We start from the raw sequence: 15,661 nt of genomic DNA on the forward strand, positions 1-15,661 counted from the left end.
CCTGTCCATGCCAACCAGACATCTCAACCCAATCTAGTCCCACCTGCCAGCACCCAGCCCATATCCCTCCAAACCCTTCCTATTCATATACCTATCCAGATGCCTCTTAAATGTTGCAATTGTACCAGCCTCTACCACATCCTCTGGTAGCTCATTCCATACACATATCACTCTCTGTGTGAAAAGTTTGCCCCATAGGTCTCTTTTATATCTTTCCCCGCTCACCCTAAACCTATGCCCTCTAGTTCTGGACTCCCCGACCCCTGGGAAAAGACTTTGCCTATTTATCCTATCCATGCCCCTCATGATTTTGTAAACCTCTATAAAGGTCACCCTTCAACCTTAGACGCTCCAGGAAAAACAGCCCTACCCTGTTCAGACTCTCCCAATAGCTCAAATCCTCCAACCCTGGCAAAATCCTTGTAAATCTTTTCTGAACCCTTTCAAGTTTCACAAAATCTTTCCGATAGGAAGGAGACTAGAATGGCATGCAATATTCCAACAGTGGTTTAACCAATGTCTTGTACAGCTGTAACATGACCTCCCAACTCCTGTAGGAGAAAGTGAGGACTGCAGATGCTGGAGATCAGAGCTGAAAATGTGTTGCTGGAAAAGCGCAGCAGGTCAGGCAGCATCCAAGGAGAAGGAGAATCGACGTTTCAGGCATAAGCCAACTCCTGTACTCAATACTCTGACCAATAAAGGAAAGCATACCAAACGCCTTCTTCACTATCCTATCTACCTGCGACTCTACTTTCAAGGAGCTAGCATTTATATAAATGATTTGAATGTGAGCATAAGAGATATAGTTAGTAAGTTTTGCAGATGACACTAAAATTGAAGGTGTAGTGGACAGTGAAGGAGCTTACCTCAGATTACAACAGGATCTTGATCAGATGGGCCAATGGGTTGAGAAGTGGCAGATGGAGTTTAATTCAGATAAATGCAAGGTGCTCCATTTTGGGAAAGCAAATCTTAGCAGGACTTATACACTTATTGGTTAAGGTCCTAGGGAGTGCTGCTGAACAAAGAGACCTTGGATAATCAAGTCTTAGAGAAGCAGCGCTGAGGGGACCTTATCTTTATATGGAAATGTCACCCACCCGCATCACCTACTGCAACCAGACTTGCAAACCACTGCCAAGATTGTCAGCAACATATCATTTAAGTCTGCTCCAGTTAACTGGCAGTTACCATAACACAATTGCATTGAGGCAGTCCTCCATCCTCTCACTCTGTGAAGCTGCTTAAAGACCAGGGATATTTTCTGCACACTTCGTTCATGACTCCTCTTAGGAACACTACTGAATGGCCAAATTTCACTGCAACCAAATCCAGAACTCAATGAGAGCCTTCACTTACTAGATCATCTGAGTTTTCAAGCAACTTTTTCCAATACAGCCCAACAAAGTTATCAGTGTCATTGTGGTATTCTGAGTGCTGCATTGGAAACAATGTAAAGCCACCATTGTATCAACCTTCAACCAGAGGACAAAGCCAACACTGATAGCATTGACAATGGGCAACCAAAACACCCTGCAGCAAGGTGTGTTCTGACTTAACTATCCCACTCTCCTCACATTAACTGTCATGACCACCATCCATTACAATCCTAACTTTTCTCAGTTCTGATTAACGTCAGTGACCTCTGTTTCTCCCGCTACATATGCTGCCAGATCTACTGAGTATTTCTGTAATGACTGTACTGGGGTGAATGCACAGTTGTTTTACCTAAAAATAGCTGACAAAGTTTGGACTATGGATTCAAATACTGAAGGATAGCCACTCAAACCTGCAAAAATGAATGTTCCAAGCATAAAGTTATATTACATGAGAAGAAAGTTAATGTTGAAAACTTAAAATTTAAAAACTAATTTTACTTTATCTTTTTTTTCTCTCCAATGTTATTTTAGTCTCTATTTCAATTTTTTTAAAGTTATTTAACTCTAACTTGTATTTCTTCGATTTGTACTTCCTGGTTTTGGAGTTACCATACACAGTGAAGATTTTTCAGTCAGAGCTGTTGAAAAGCCTCGCTAATGGTTAGCCTGTTCGCAAAGCCTTCCAGATTCCCTATCATAGAGATGTATAGTTTGGAAACAGACCCTTCGTTCCAACTTGTTCATGCTGACCAGATACCCTACATTAATCTAGTCCCATTTGCCGGCATATGGCCCATATCCCTCTAAACCCTTCCTATTCATATTCCCATCCAGATGCCTTTTAAATGCTGTAATTGTACCAGCCTCCATCACTTCCTCTGGCAGTTCATTCCAAACAAGCATCAACCTGTGCATGATAAACTTGCCCCTTAGGTCCCTTTTAAATGTTTCCCCTCTCACCTTAAACCTATGCCCTCTAGTTTTGGACTCCCCCACCCAGGGAAAATACCTTGTCTATATACCCTATCCATGCCCCTCATGATTTTATAAACCTCAATAAGGTCACCCCTCAGCCTCCAATGGTCCAGAGAAAGCAGCACCAGCCTATTCAGCCTCTCCCTATAGCTCAACCCCTCCAACCCTGGCAACATCCTTGTAAATCTTTTCTGAACCCTTTCAAGTTTCACAACATCCTTTTTATAGGACAAAGTCAAAAATCACACAACTCCAGGTTATAGTCCAACAGGTTTATTTGGAAGTACAAGCTTTCAGAGCACAACTCCTTCATTAGGTAACTAGTGGAGCAGGATCATAGGACATAGAATTTATAGTAAAAGATCCAATTGTCATACTTGTGATGTGATGTATTCAACAAACTTTAGATTGCTGTTATGTCTTTAATCACTTAGAATGGGTTGTAGATTTCAATTCATTAATATGTAAATCCCAAAACGTCTTTCAAGCCACATTCCCAAGATAACTAAAGATTTTATAAAAAAAGGTGACATCACAGCTCAGACAATGTATTAAAGGTGTGAGGTTAGAGTCTGTTTGTATTCCAACATTGAGTCAGATTAGTTCTGAAAGGAGAGAGACCAGAATTGCACACAATATTTCAAAAATGGCCTAACCAATGTACTATATGGCTGCAACATGACCTCCCAACCTCTATTCTCAATACACTGACCAATAAAATACCAAATACCTTCTTCACTATCCTATCTACCTGCAACTCCACTTTCAAGTAACTATGAACCTGCACTCCAAGATCTCTTCCTTCAGCAACACTCCCCTGGACCTTACCATTAAGTGTATAAGTCCTGCCCTGATTTGCCTTTCCAAAATGGAGCACCTCACACTTATCTAAATTAAACTTTATCTGCCACTCCTCGACCCATGTGCCCATCTGATCAAGATCCTGTTTTACTCTGAGGTAACATTCTTCGCTGTACACGACACCTCCAATTTTGGTGTCATCTGCAAACTTACTAACTATACCTCCTACGATCCAAATCATTTATATAAATGACGAAAAGCAGAGGCCCAGCACTGATCCTTGTGACATACCACTGGTTACACGCTTCCAGTCTGAAATGCCAAGGACACTGTAGTTGAAATGAATTATCTGTTGGGATGAGATTGAGTGTTGTTGCCTGTGAGATTTACTCTCCTGCTGAATTTGAGCCCATTATATTTTGCCCTAAATCACAGCGCTCTAGTATAGTTTTATGCATAGGCAAAAGTGAGTGCTGGAGATTAGAGTCAAGTGGGTGGTGCTGCAAAAGCACAGCAGGTCAGGCAGCATCCGAGGAGCAGGAAATTCAATGTTTTGGGCAAAAGCACTTCATCAGAAATTAGGCTGGGAGCATCGAGGGTGGAGAGATAAATGGGAGGAGGGGGTGGGGCTGGGGAGAAGGTAGCTGAGAGTGCAATAGGTAGATGGAGGTGGGGGTAAAGGTGATAGGTTGGAAGGAAGGGTGGAGCGAATAGGTGGGAAGGAGCTTGGGCAGATGGGACAGGTCATGAGGATGGTGCTCTACTGCAAGGTTGGAACTGGGGTAAGGTGGAGGGGGAGGGGAAATTAGGAAACTGGTGAAATCCACATTGATGCCAATGGGGTTGGAAGGTCCTGAGATGGAAAATGAGGCGTTCTTCTACCAGGCCTCGGGTGGTAAGAAAGCGGCAGTGCACATGCAATAATGATCAGAAAATTATGCCAATTTCCCACTCTCTATTCTTAAAAATGCAAGTTAACTATTTTTAAAATCTTCATCTTTTATCCAGATCCATATTACCATAACTTCCCACTCCCTTCCCACCCAATACCTGGAGGAAGAACGCCTCATCTTCCATCTCGGGACCCTCTAATCCCATGGCATCAATGTGGATTTCACCAGTTGCCTCATGTCCCCTCCACCCACCTTACTCCAGTTCCAATTTTCCAACTCAGCACCATCCTCATGACCTGTCCCATCTGTCCATCTTCCTTCCCACCTTTCTGCTCCACCCTCTCCTCCAACCTATCACCTTTGCCCCCACCTCCATCTACCTACTGCACCCTCAGCTACCTTCCCCCAAGCCCCATCCCCCTCCCATTTATCTCTCCACCCCCAGCCTCATTCCTGATGAAGGGCTTTTGCCCAAAACATTGAATTTCCTGCTCCTCAGATGCTGCCTGACCTGCTGTGCTTTTTCAGCACCAGACTCTTGACTATAATTTTATGCATACCCAGTCCCCTCCAGTTACTGCTCAAATGGCCTTTAATAATGTGTAAGGAGGAGAAAGTGAGGACTGCAGATGCTGGAGATCAGAGCTGAAAATGTGTTGCTGGAAAAGCGCAGGTCAGGCAGCATCCAAGGAACAGGAGAAGGGCTTATGCCCGAAACGTTGATTCTCCTGTTCCTTGGATGCTGCCTGACCTGCTGCGCTTTAATAATGTGTAAATATGGACAGGGTGTTAGATCATGAACAGGGTTTAAGACAAATCTGACAAACACATATCTACATTTTCCACCAGAACAATGATCAGGATCAGAAAATTATGCCAATTTCCCTCTCCTTATGCAAGTTAACTATATTTAAAATCTTCATCGTTTATCCAGATGCATATTACGGTAATTTCCCACACATTCTAGTTAACTATCCATTTCGTTTTTGACATTTCAAGTTGATTCGGAACCTGTGGTCTTTACACAGGGCAACCCAGATCCTCACAATCCTGTTTTTCCTGAATTCATTTTTTCTTACTTCAGCGCAAATTCTCAGATTGCACACTTTATACTGAATTCCTAGAAGAGTCATTTTCTCTTTACTTTTCCAAATCCCATCAGAATCATAGAATGATTGTACAACAGAAGGAGATATTTAACCCATCATATCCATGCCATCTCTTTACAAGAGCTGGTTACACTCCCCAGCTCTTATCAGTAACTCAATTATATTTTTTGGCTCTGAAGATGCTTTTCCCTTTTGAAAGTGAGAATTGAATCTGCCTTCATCGTAGGTTAAGGTGGGGCATTCCAGATCCACCACTAATTACAGGTTTTCTTCTTTTAACCATTGTTTCTTTTGCCAATCACATTAAATCAGTGACCTCTATTCCTTTTTTATTCTCTCATGGGACATGAGCATCGCTGGCTGGCTGGCATTTATCGCCTGTCCCTAATTGGCATTGATAACGTGTTGGTGAGCTGCCTTCTTGAATCCTTGCAGTCCATGTACTGTAGACAGATCATCAATGCAATTAGGGAGAGTTCCCACTTTGAATCAGCGACAATGAAGGAACAGCAATATAAATCTAAGTCAGGATGGTGAGTGGCTTGGACGGGAACTTGCAGGTGGTGGTGTTTCCATGTATCTGCTGCCCTGTTCTAGATGGAAATGGTCATGGGTTGGGAAGGTATTGTCAAAGGATCTTTTGTGTATTTCTGTGGTGCATCTTGTAGATCGTACATACTGCTGCCGATTGTCAGCGGTGGAGTAAGTGGATGCAAATTAACAGGATACTTCCTATCCCTTACTCCAACAGCAACAGTTTCTCCCAATCTCCTGTGTCTAGATTGCTTCTGATTTTGAACAGCTCTATGAAATGTACTCTCACCTTCTCTTCAAGCAGAACAACCCTAGCTTCTTCAGTCTGTCCTTGTAACTTAAATTTCTGATCCCTGGAACAGCACTTTTAAACTGTCTCTAATGCCTTCACATCCTTTCTGAAGTGCAAGGCCCAAAATTCTCATGGTTAACTGGGAAGGACATTAAATGCTGTTCTTGCCAGTGACATTCAAATCTCTTGAAAGAATAAAACCGGAAATAATGCCACAGTTGGGGCTGAACTAGTGTTTTATAAAGATTCATTATAATTTCCTTGCGTTTGTAATCTAAAGCATTTAGATATTAAGCCCAGGATCCTTTATGCTGTAACAATAGTATTTTAACCTGTCCTGCCACTTAATTCCTCAATTAAATTTCTCTATAATTTGATGAATAACACAGAATACAGCATAGAATTAACTAATTGTTTAAGGTATCATCTTGGTTGATTATTACTGGGGATCCTGAAATCTTTTCTCAGATGTGGCATCAAAAATTCCAATGCCTCGAAACAATTCATCAAGTATGGATTGGATTTTCTATTTCGCAAGAGGAAAATAAACTTACAACGTAATTCCCTTGGCACTACTGATTTTAAGACATTGAGTGTCCTTGTGTAATAATACAAAGACAAGAACGTGTACTTTACCAAGTTGCACAGGGAGTGTTACAGGAATTGAAATGTTCAGCACTATTAACAGGTTGCCCTTTAAACTATTTCTTTATTAATTCAATTGGGTCATTAAGCTCCCTTTTATGAGATGCCATTGGGAAATTATATGATGTGAAAGGCATTCTAGAAATGTTAATTGTTGTTGCTGTGGCTGAGCAAATGTAGAGATGTAAATGCAGAGACAGAATCTATTATGAGAGTGCCACAACGTGAAAGGTTGAACATAACATCAGACATTTTCTTGAGCACCTAATTGCTTGTCGCATTGAAGGCTGTGTTAAACAGCTGTGTGATCATTTTAATGATTACAAATTCCACATCTTTTGTAATGAAATCAAGTTACTCACCAGCCATTTTGATTATTGTACACTGCGTTGTTAATTTATTTGATAATTTAGTACTCTGTTATTTCAGTACTCTTAATTTAAAACATATTCCCATCCACTAATCTATCATTTAAGCTCTTCCCCCCACCCTCTCACATAGTTTGATACCTTAGTACATCCACCACGATAACTGTTCCTTAGAAAAAAAAATGAAAATTCCACCTTGTATTCATAGACTTATACATAGTGAAAGACTGGAGCCCAGAATTCATTCATCAGGATCATGACTAATCACTTACTAGCATCCTTCCTCTTAAATACCAGTTCTTATTCGGACCTTATTAACCAAAAACTGTATCTAATCCCATGCAACTAAATTTCTAATTTGATGACATGCTATTTTAAAAGACAACGTACAGTATTTTCTACTTTTGCTGCTAATTCATTTCCATTCTACATGCAACTTAAAAATAACCTACCCTGTTGTACTATTCTCTCAACAGGTGTCCTTGACCTGTGCACCGACAAACTACTATCTCAGCTCACGCTAATCTCAATCAATTTGTTTACCATGGATTTCAAATAACATAAGAAAAATCCCTCTGGTGGAATGCTTTGGGAACTATAGGTTCAAAGTCACCTGTTTCTTCTAAGTATATTACATGTCATGTTTCAAGTTACTTCTGTACCATATAACAAAATGTTGATTTCGTTCAGAAAATCTATCTCATTTACACTTACATAAAACAACATTAACTGCTTCCACTGTCTTTACTGGGAAGGCTACTCCTCAAATTCACTTGCTCACTGAAATAATAGCCCCTGATATTCACAGGAAGGTGGGAGTGAGTGAAAATAGCTGAAGGACAGGAATCAATGGCACGACCCCTCCTCCAACCCAATTTGCATTACCTATCCTGCCTCTAACTAAAATAAGAGTCTAACTGTGCAGTTGCAGTGAATTCCAGCAGCAGAATGCTGGGGTGGACCCATCTGTGTGAAAGGGGTGGGGTGGAAGAGGCTGCAACTGGGAGAGGGGAGAATGGGTTGAGAGCTGGAGAATGGTGAAAAAGATGATTGGCAGAGTCAGGAAAAGCCATGAACAGCCAAATGGAAAGGCAGTCTAAGCAGAAGGCAGACAGGATTAGATTAGATGCCCTCCAGTGTGGAAACAGGCTATTTGGCCCAACAAGTCCACACCAACCCTCCAAAGAGGGTAACCCACCCGGACCCATTTCCCTAACTTACCCCTGACTAATACATCTAACACTATGGGCAATTTAGCATGGCCCATTCACCTGACCTGCACATCTTTGGACTGTGGGAGGAAACTGGAGCACCCAGAGGAGACCCACGCAGCTACGTGGAGAATGTGCAAACTCCACACAGACAGTTGCCCAAGGCAGGAATTGATCTTGGGTCCCTGGTACTGTGAGGCAGCAGTACTAACCACTGAGCCACTGTGCTGCCCTAACGAGGTCAAGTCAAACAGAAGCCACACATTGCAGGAGAAACACAGCGAGTATGGCAGCACCTGCAACAGTTCACAAATCAAGCCATATCTGGCCTGGCCTGTGCTTGCTTCCCATCGCCAAAATGTGAAGGCCATTTAGTTTAATTTGCTTGCACTATGTGTTCTCTGTTCCAGGACAGTGCAATTTAAAAACAACTGCCCAAGCAGAAACTTTGAACCCTAGACCCTCAGATTAAAAGTCTGATGCTCTACCAACTGATCTCCCTGGAACTCCCTCCCTGATGGCATTGTGAGTCTCCCTATACCCAAATGGACTACAGCGGTTCAATAAAGGCAGCTCATCACCATCTTCTCAAAGGCAACTACAAATGGACAATAAACACTGGCACAGCCAGTGACCCCCTTGATCAGACTCACCCTCGATTCATGGCGAAGACTACCACTGGAATCAGAATGTCCTTAAATTAGACTTGTCCCCCAGTGTTGAGGATTAACCATCTTTGGGGCTAATTCTCATTCTCTAGCTTCTGGGCATTGAGCTCAGATCCTACTGATCCTGTCTCCTCCTCCATATTGGTCCCCACCTAATTGGAAGCTTAGTAATCACAACTGACTAATATGGATGAGGAACAGGGCAATAAATTGCAGAGGTAAAAACAATAACTGCAGATGCTGGAAACCAAATACTGGATTAGTGGTGCTGGAAGAGCACAGCAGTTCAGGCAGCATCCAACGAGCAGCGAAATCGACATTTTGGGCAAAAGCCCTTCATCAGGAATAAAGGCAGTGAGCCTGAAGCGTGGAGAGATAAGCTAGAGGAGGGCGGGTGTGGAGAGAGAGTAGCATAGAGTACAATGGGTGAGTGGGGGAGGAGATGAAGGTGACAGGTCAAGGAGGAGAGGGTGGAGTGGATAGGTGGAAAAGGAGATAGGCAGGTAGGACAAGTCCGGACAAGTCAAGGAGACAGTGCTGAGCTGGAAGTTTGAAACTAGGATGAGGTGGGGGAAAGGGAAATGAGGAAGCTGTTGAAGTCCACATTGATGCCCTGGGGTTGAAGTGTTCCGACCCCAGGGCATCAATGTGGACTTCAACAGCTTCCTCATTTCCCCTTCCCCCACCTCATCCTAGTTTCAAACTTCCAGCTCAGCACTGTCCCCATGACTTGTCTGGACTTGTCCTACCTGCCTATCTCCTTTTCCACCTATCCACTCCACCCTCTCCTCCTTGACCTGTCACCTTCATCTCCTCCCCCACTCACCCATTGTACTCTATGCTACTCTCTCCCCACCCCCACCCTCCTCTAGCTTATCTCTCCACGCTTCAGGCTCACTGCCTTTATTCCTGATGAAGGGCTTTTGCCCGAAACGTCGATTTCGCTGCTCGTTGGATGCTGCCTGAACTGCTGTGCTCTTCCAGCACCACTAATCCAATAAATTGCAGGTTGACCCAGATTTCCAAGTTTGTCGTATGCAGCTGGGCTTCCATTTCTCTTCATTTTCCAGGTCCCAAAAAATTGAAATGCTCATACATACCTCCTCGCTCAGCAGTCAGAGTCTGACTTAACTTGCTAATCTATCATATAGATTTTGAATGTGTATTTGAGTCTCAGTTTTGATGCATTAAGTACAGTTTTGTTTTAGATATTTTTCTAATTCTCATGGGATGTGGGCATTATTGGCCAGGCAGCATATATTGCCTGTCCCTAGTTGCTCTTAAGAAGGTTGTGATAAGCTGCCTTCTTGAATCACTGCAATCCATGTATTACATTTAAACCCACAATGTGTTAAGGAGGGAATTCGAGTTTTTCCACCCAGTGACACAGAAGGAATGGCAATATCTTTCCATCAGAATGGTGGGTGGTCTTGGAGGGGAGCTTGTAGGTGGTAGTGTTCCCATGTATCTGCTGCTCTTTTTGTTCAAGATGGAAGTATATTAGAGGAAAAAGGATAACTAGAAAGAGAATAGGACCAAAGTGTAGAACCACAGGAAATGAATGATGTCCTCAATGTATATTTAGGGCAGCATTGTGGCTCAGTGGTTAGCACTGTTGCCTCACAGCACGAGGGACCCAGGTTTGATTCCACCTTCAGGTGACCGTCTGAGAGGAGTTTGTACATTCTTCCCACGTCTGCACGGGTTTAGATTAGATTAGATTAGATTCCCTACAATGTGGAAACAGGCCTTTCATTTGCTCCAGTTTCCTCCCATAGATCAAAGATGTGCTGGTTAGATGAATTGGCTATGCTAAGTTGCTCACAGTGTTCAGGGATGTGTAGATTAGGTGCATTAGTCAGGGTAAATGTAGAGTAAAAACGTTGGAGAATGGGTCTGGGTGGAATACGCGTTGGAGGGTCGGTGTGGACTTGTTGGGCCAAATAGCTTGTTTTCACACTGTAGAAATTCTATTATTCTAATCTTATGAATATTTCTCCTCTGCTTTTACTGTGGAGAAAGACATGAAGACTTGGGATCTTGGGGAAGTTAGTGGTCATATCTTGGGGACAGTCCATAGCACAGTAGAGAAAGTGTTGGACCTATTAGAATGTACAAAGGTGGATAAATCTCCTGGTCCTGACCAGATAACTCCAAGAACACTGCAAGAGGCTAGAGAAGGAATTGCAGGGCTGATATTTTTACACCATTGTTAGCCACGGGTGAGATCCCAGAAGACTAGAGGGTAGCGATTGTTGTGCCCTTATTCAAGAAGGGCTGCAAAGAAAAACCCGGGAACTATAGATCAGTAAACCTAACATCTGTGTTGGATAAGTTACTTGAGAAGATTCTGAGAGATAAGATGTACATGCATTTGGAAAGACACGGCTTGATTAGGAGCAGTTAGCACAGGAGATCATGTGCATGGGAGATAATGCCTCACAAACCTGTTAGAGTGCTTTGATGTAGTGACCAGGAAGGTTGACGAGGGCAGGGCTGGAGACGTGGTCAATATGGATTTCAGTCAGGCCTTTGATAAGGTTTCTACATGGTAGGTTGATCTGGAAGGTTAGATTGCATGAAATCCAGGGGAGCTAGGATATTGGATACACAGACCACCTCCAAACAGACCCCACTACCAGGGATATATTTCCCTCCCCACCCCTTTCCGCCTTCCGCAAAGACCATTCCCTCCGTGACTACCTGGTCAGGTCCACGCCCCCAAACAACCCACCCTCCAATCCTGGCACTTTCCCCTGCCACCGCAGGAACTGTTAAACTTGCGCCCACACCTCCTCCCTCGCCTCTATCCAAGGCCCTAAAGGAGCCTTCCACATCCATCAATGTTTTACTTGCACATCCACTAATATCATTTATTGTATCCATTGCTCCCGACGCGGTCTCCTCTACATTGGGGAGACTGGGCGCCTCCTAGCAGAGCGCTTTAGGGAACATCTCCGAGACACCCGCACCAATCAACTGGAGCAAACCGTGGCCCAACATTTCAACTCCCCCTCCCACTCTGCCGAGGACATGGAGGTCCTGGGCCTCCTTCACTGCCGCTCCCTCACCACCAGACGCCTGGAGGAAGAACGCCTCATCTTCCGCCTCAGAACAATTCAACCTCAGGGCATCAATGTGGACTTCAACAGTTTCCTCATTTCCCCTTCCCCCACCTCACCCTAGTTCCAAACTTCCAGCTCAGTAACTGTCTCCATGACTTGTCCGGACTTGTCCTACCTGCCTATCTCCTTTTCCACCTATCCACTCCACCCTCTCCTCCTTGACCTATCACCTTCATCTCCTCCCCCACTCACCCACTGTACTCTATGCTACTCTCTCCCACCCCCACCCTCCTCTAGCTTATCTCTCCACGCTTCAGGCTAACTGCCTTTATTCCTGATGAAGGGCTTTTGTCCGAAACGTCGATTTCGAAGCTACTTGGATGCTGCCTGAACTGCTGTGCTCTTCCAGCACCACTAATCCAGAATCTGGTTTCCAGCATCTGCGGTCATTGTTTTTACCTATTGGATACACAATTGGCTTGATTGTAGAAAGCAGAGGCTAATAGTGGAAGGATGCTTGTCGGGCTGGTGACCTGTGACTAATGGAGTGCCTCAGGGGTCAGTGCTGGGCCCATTGCTGTTTGTTATTTGTATCAATGACTTGGATGAGAATTTACAAGGTACGATTAGAAAGTTTGCAGATAACACAATAATAGGCAGCATTGTGGACAGTGAGGAAGGTTGTCAGAAATTGCAGCAGGACCTAGATCAGCTGGGGGAAATGGGCTGAGAAATGGCAAATGGAGTTTAATATAGACAAGTGTGAAGTCTTGCATTTTGAAAAGTCAAATCAATGTAGGAGTTCCATGGTGAGTGGAGAGTAGTGGAACATAGGGACTTTGGATTTCAGGTGCATGGTTCTCTGTTAGACAGGGCAGTGAAGAAGGCTTTTGGAACACTGGCCTTCATCAGTCAGGGCACTGAGTATAGAAGTTGGCAAGTTATGTTGCAGTTGTACAGGATGTTGGTGAGGCTGCACTTGGAATATTGTGTTCAGTTTTGGTCACCTTGCTGAAAGAAGGATGTTATTAAACTGGAAAGAGTACAGAAGAAATTTACAAGGATGTTGCCAGGACTTAAGGGTAATAGCTATCGGAAGAGGTCGAACAAGCGAGGATTTTTTTCTTTAGAGCATAGGAGACTGAGGGATGATCTTATCGAAGCGTATAAGATCATGAGAGGGACAGATAGGGTGAATGCACTCAGTCTTTTTCCCAGAATTGGGGAATCAAGGACTAGAGGGCATCAGTTTAATGTTAGAGGAGAAAGAATTAAAGGGAATCTGAGGAGCAACTTTTTTTTGTAAAAAGAAGATAGTATGCATATAGAATGACTTCTGGTACCCAAAGAAACCTAAACATATAAATAAAAAGCAGGAATCATCAGCAGTGCTTCATCCGGAAGCTCACTGAAGATGTTACCTAGTATGGTGATGAAACGTCTGAAAATGAACCTTCCAGCTCAGCGAGCAAACCTACATCCAGGGATAGGAAAGGTTTAGAAGGATATGGGCAAAGTACACGGAAACGGGGTTGGATATTTTCATTGGCATGTACCAGTTTGTGTCTCAGTGTTGTAAGAACTCCATGATTCTGGAAGATGCTGTCTAAAGAGCTTCCACGAATTTCTACAGTATATCCTGTAGGTAGTCCACACTGCTGCTGCTGAATGAAGTGAATGTTTATGGTTTCTGTGCCAATCAAGAGGCCTGCTTTGTCCTGGATAGTGTCCTGCCACTTGGGTATTGCTGGAACTGCATTCTTTCAGACAAGTGGGAAGTATTCCATCACAATCCTTACTTGCAGATGGTGGACATGCTTTGGGGAGATAGGAGATGAGATACTCGCTGCAGGATTTGTAACCTCTGACCTCTTCTTGTACCACTGTATTTATAGCTAGTCCAATTCAGTTTCTGGTTCATAGTAACTTCCAGAATGTGAACCATGGGGGAATTAAGTGATTGTAATGCCACTGAATGTTAAAGAGTGATGGTTAACTGTCTTGTTGGAATTGGTTATTGTCTGGCATTTGTTGGGCACAAATGTGGTTTGTCACTTTTCAGTCTAAGCCTGGATATTGTTCAAATCTTGTTGCATTTGGACATATGTTGCTTCAGTACGGTGCTGAAACTTGTGTAATCACCACTGAACATCTCCATTTCTGACCTAATGATGGATGGAATGTTGGTGATAAAGCAACTGAAGATGGTTGGGCTCAGGACACTATCCTGAAGAATTTAACTGCTCTTGTGGTGCAGTGGTAGTGTCCTTACGTCTGAGCCAGGAGGCCTGGTTTCAAGTCCCAGTTGCTTTAGAGGTAAGTAGTAACATTACTGTGTAGGTTAATTATAAAATATCTACTCTGAGGAATTCCTGTAGAGATGTCTTGAAACTGAGGTGACTGACCTCCAACATCCAAAGTGAGGGTCAATGAGCAGATGCTGCTTGATAGTACAGATGATAACACCATCCTTCACTTTACTGATGATAAAGGCTGACGGGCAGGAATTGGCCAAGTTGGATTTGTCCAACTTTTTGTGTACATGACAGACCTAGGCAAATTTCTATATTGTTGTGTGGATACTACTATTGTAGCTGTACTAGAACAACTTAGTTAAGAGTGCAGCAAGTTCTGGAGTCCAAGTCTTCAGTTCTATTGCTGGAATATTATCAGGACCCATATACTTTGCAGTATCCAATGCATCCAACTGTTTCTTGATATCATACGGAGTTGATCAAACCGGCTGAAGACTGGCATATGCAATGCTGGGGACCTTTGCAGCAGGTCAAGATGAATTTATTTATTGTCTCCTTTGAAGGAAACTTGCAAAATTTCAGTCGTCCTTCTGCCTTGCTAGAATAAGAAGTCAATCCAATTTCAACTGCTACTCACGGTTTCCTCTTTGTACATCCATAGATCGCTGGTACCAGATTTAATTTAACATTTATAATCCTTTTTATGTTGCTTCATATGTGAGGTCATGGAATATGACCTTTCTCTTACCTGTATTTTTTATCTTCATCCTATTTCCTACATTCTCTTTTTTCAGTTGTTTATTTTATTTCTTCCTGCTTTTTACCTGAAAGATGGAAGATGGCACAATGTGATGCAGGAGGGAGAAAAAAAAAGGGTGCAGGTTAAATTTTGGAGTCGGGAATAGTGGGGGGCAGCCAACCCTCACTTACTGCCTTTCCCTTTCCTCCTCCATACTCATATGTTTTCCTCTCTCCTTGTTGCGATCACATTCCCAACCCTTCATCTACCTCGCCTGCATCCTCAAATAGGGATGGGGAAAGTTCATGTGGTGCTTGAACACCAGGAGGGAAGAGATGGGCTGAATGATCAGTTTCTGATCTATGCATTTGTAACAAGGAAATAGCTGCTTGTGGTGCCATCCAGTGGTGCAAATCTGTCATTGAATACAAGCTGACGATTTAGTCTCACAATACATGAGCAATTATTGTGTGGCAGGCAAATGTAACACCTTTAACATTTTTAAAAAAGATTTTGCAAGGACCACCTAGTTCAAGCAATTACTGCCAATCAAGAACTTTTGAAGTTGTAACGTTGGAAATACAGCTCCCAATTTCTACATCACAAACTCCCAGAAACAACAATGTGATAATTATAAAATTTTTGCTTTTTTTTGTGATGTTGATTGTGGAATAAATATTAAGAAATGCTCATCACAACATGTAGCAGGTATTTATGTTATTTT

The 15,661-nt window shown here is 43.1% G+C and overlaps 1 protein-coding gene across 6 annotated transcripts in view; it reads right to left on the bottom strand.

Annotated features, from left to right (window-relative positions):
• ticam1 (TIR domain containing adaptor molecule 1) overlaps window positions 1-15,661 on the bottom strand; it is a 124,419-nt gene that overhangs the window by 63,934 nt on the left and 44,824 nt on the right. For 5 of the 6 annotated variants that reach the window (XR_011964006.1, XR_011964008.1, XR_011964005.1 and 2 more), the window contains exon 2: window positions 14,947-15,022. The exons of the other annotated variant lie outside the window; for it this stretch is intronic. The gene's annotated coding sequence lies outside the window, so the exon portion shown is untranslated. The remainder of the gene's footprint in view (window positions 1-14,946; window positions 15,023-15,661) is intronic. 6 annotated transcript variants of the gene reach the window in all.

This window comes from Chiloscyllium punctatum, chromosome 24 (genome assembly GCF_047496795.1).
Source record: "Chiloscyllium punctatum isolate Juve2018m chromosome 24, sChiPun1.3, whole genome shotgun sequence".
Taxonomy (NCBI): Eukaryota; Metazoa; Chordata; class Chondrichthyes; order Orectolobiformes; family Hemiscylliidae; genus Chiloscyllium; species Chiloscyllium punctatum.